This window comes from Lagenorhynchus albirostris, chromosome 8 (genome assembly GCF_949774975.1).
Source record: "Lagenorhynchus albirostris chromosome 8, mLagAlb1.1, whole genome shotgun sequence".
NCBI lineage: Eukaryota > Metazoa > Chordata > Mammalia > Artiodactyla > Delphinidae > Lagenorhynchus > Lagenorhynchus albirostris.
In genome coordinates this window covers 6,879,704-6,883,230 of record NC_083102.1, presented here as the reverse complement: position 1 = coordinate 6,883,230, position 3,527 = coordinate 6,879,704, and positions in this window count along the sequence as shown.

The following is a 3,527-nucleotide window of genomic DNA, read 5'->3' as shown; positions in this document are numbered from 1 at the left end:
TGAAGAGTAAAACTCTTTCCTACCAGATTCCTGTGGAGAAGCATCCGCTGCTGAGAGCTTATATGTCCTTTAGACCTGGAGGAGTCGGGGCTTAAAGGGTGCATTGAATGCAGCAGGGGAAGGAGGGAGAGGCAAAGTGGGATGAGGATGGAACATGTCGGGGAGGCAGGAACTGGGGCAGTAAGGCCGGAGACTGGCCTGGCTAGAGCCGGGGTGTATGAAGTTGTAGGTGATGTAGATGTAAGGTGAGTCGTGACCGGGCCATGGAGGGCCTTCAGTGCCAAGACTCTTCCACAGACGGGCTGCCAGTTAGCCTGCGATCTGCTGTGCCACAGACACCCTCATCCGCCCCCTTAGAACTCCTTAGAAACAGTGCATAGCTTCCGCAGAGAGGAAGTCTTGAGACGGCAGGTTTAAGCTGGATGCCGCTGAAAATGAAGAGCCACAGGTGGACAAAGGTATCTCACCATCAAGGATTTGGGCGCTATAACTGGCTCTCTGATCTCTGGTCCCGGAATATTGGGTGATGGCAGAGGGTAAAGGAAAAACGAGTAAACACACCAGGCGCAAGATGAACCAGCCTGTGTCCGTGTTTTACAGTGTTGGCCCATCGGTTTGTTACTGTTAGAAAAACATGTAACAGCATTTTATCATCCTGGGACCCTAATAGTTTGGGGGAGGCCATGGCCATCATTCCATCCAACACTGACTCACTAGGGAGCCGTCGTGGAGGGACATCTCTAAAATGGTTATTCTTGAGAAGAGGGGCCCTGGATATAAGAATCTTACATCCCCCTACCCCGTCCAGCGAGGTTCCCGTAGGTCTGTAAATCTAGTGAGATGCTGGCAGTGTGTGCTAAAGGCTGACAACCTCTGCTCAAACCTCCTTAGACATATTTTAAACCCATATCATTCCTCAGCATTCTAATCGCTATAGGCTTACTATCTCCTATTATAAAAGAAGACTCCCATTTAAGAGTACAGGGAGGGACTTCTCTGGTGGCGCAGTGGTTAAGAATCCGCCTGCCAATGTAGGGGACAGGGGCGTCGAGCCTTGGTCCGGAAAGATCCCACATGCCGCGGAGCAACTAAGCCCGTGCGCCACAACTACTGAGCCTCGGCTCTAGAGCCCGCGAGCCACAACTACTGAGCCTGCGTGCTCCTAGAGCCCGTGCTCCACAACAAGAGAAACCACTGCAATGAGAAGCCCGCGCACCGCAACGAAGAGTAGACCCCGCTCGCCGCAACTAGAGAAAGCCCACGCGCAGCATCAAAGACCGAACACAGCCAAAATAAATAAATTTATTTTAAAAAAATGTTTTTTAAATAGTCGGGAGAGAGCCTATATCCAGTCTTAGAAGCGTAAGCCAGCGTTGTTTACCCGGATGTCCCCACACCTTCCGTCCCAATGGGATCGATATCCTTTAATGGTAAAGGGGCTTGAGTCCCCGGCACATAGTGTCAAAACCAGCAGCCCTGCCCCCCATCTCAAGGATCTGGGCGTGAGGAGAGGTTTGTTTTCCTTAGTTACTGCGCGCTTTCTGGATTCCCCAATTCATATGTATCTTCCTTCACACTGCCGGTCTTGCCTGTCAGCTCTGCGTTAACCCAGACGATGGAGCTCTGTGCCCTTCCTTTGCCTTTCCCAGGTAAGACACTTAACGCGTAGTAGACTTTTATAGTTTGAAGTTCATAGAGAGGGGTCTCATCTCAGCCTAGCGCAGGACCTTGCCAACCTCTGAAGAGTAGCTCCCCTTCCCCTTCTCCGGTCCCTCACTCCCCAGGGAAACCCCCCAATCCCAATTTACTCTGGAGAGCAATTTAGTTTTATCTTTGCCCACCTTCTGCCTTCCAAGCCCTGCCCAGGAGCCTATTTTCCCACGATTAAAATGGCCAATAAAACTCTTTTGCTAAACAAAACACTTTTCTCTCCCTAAAAGGAACTCTGCACTAGTTTTTTTTCTTTCTTTCTTTCTTTTTAAATCCTGTTTCTTGTTTGTTTGTTTGGGGTTTTTTGGCCGCGCTGTGTGGCGTGTGGGATCCTAGTTCGCAGACCAGGGATCGAACCCGCGCCCCCTGCAGTGGAAGCGCCGAGTCTTAACCACTGGACCACCAGGAAATTCCCATCTGCACAAGCCTGGTACATTCAAAATGGGTAAAAGGATGTGCAGTAAAAAATCTCCTTGGCACCCAGACACCCAGTTCCCCTACCTGAGGCTGACTGGCCAACCATGAAGAAAGGGGAAGTTTCTGGAAGGAACCTGGAATCATTCACAGACTCAAAGGAACATTTGAATAACCAATCCTGGACAGAGACAAAAATGTGTCATCTCTGCTCCTTTCTGTGTGTTGGGATCATTCTTTCAAATTAACTTACTCCAAAAAAACGGGGAACAAGACTATTCCTGACTCACATCTACAGCTTCACCAGACAGAAAATTAACCTGTTCCCTCAGCTCCAGCAGAAGAATCCAAGGGAAGAGCTTAAGTCATATGCCCACCACTGGCTCAACTACTGTGGCCAGGAGGCTGGGGAGCTATGATTGGGCTGGCTTGAGTCAGATGGCTGCTTTTCCGTCATTGTGACCAGGCTGGAATTGTCACAGACAAGATGGCAGCATCTGTTTGAATTACACGGCTAGAGCCCAGAAAGAGCCATCCCCAAAGGGAAGGAGGTATATATATGCCCAGAGGAAGGGAGAAGTGCTAGGCTGACAAGGTTAACAGGTACCTACTACATCCGTATATACAGTGGGGTTCGGGGGTCAGCTTGAGCCAAGGAGTGTTCATTCTGGGGTTCTCACTGACCCAGAAGCTGAGTGGAATATGCTCCCCAGGGGGTTATTGATGGGAGAGGAGCACAAAAGACATGGTCCCAGACATCTAGAGACTTGCAGGGTAGTAAGGGGAACAGACTAGAAAGGGTCTCAAAGCTGTGGTCTATAAACGTTCTTGAGTTAAAAAAAATGTTTGGGCATACATATATGTACATAAATGTGTTAATATGTATGCTATAAATCATATGATAGAAAATTAAAGGGACAAGATATTTTACAGCATTATTAAACTTTATATTATTTGTGATTCAAAGAATACTTTTTTCTGTCACTGAAAATGAGGGTTCGGGTAAGATGATGTCTAAGCTTGCTCTCAGCTCTGCATGTTACGTTCATAGTGTACAGATGTGGAGATGACAGGATACAAGTACTAAGAGTATATTTCCTTCATTCCTCTAATACCACTGCCACCAATGGGAATAACTGTGAACTGCATTTAAGTTTATTTAAAGGCATGTGTCAAGATCTGAGTGTCATTGGCAAAGGACAAGTGGGTGGCATCTAAGAGATGCAACAAGGTGACATTTATCTTGGTGAATTCATTGCAGTTCAAGGCTTGGACCTTGCCAAAGCCAAAACAAACCAAAATGAGAAATTGCTTGTTACCGAGCGCTTGCTCTGTGTTAGGCATTCAGCTGCACAAGCACCTTACTTCCATCTGTTATCTTGCAATGAATAATAGGGATCGGA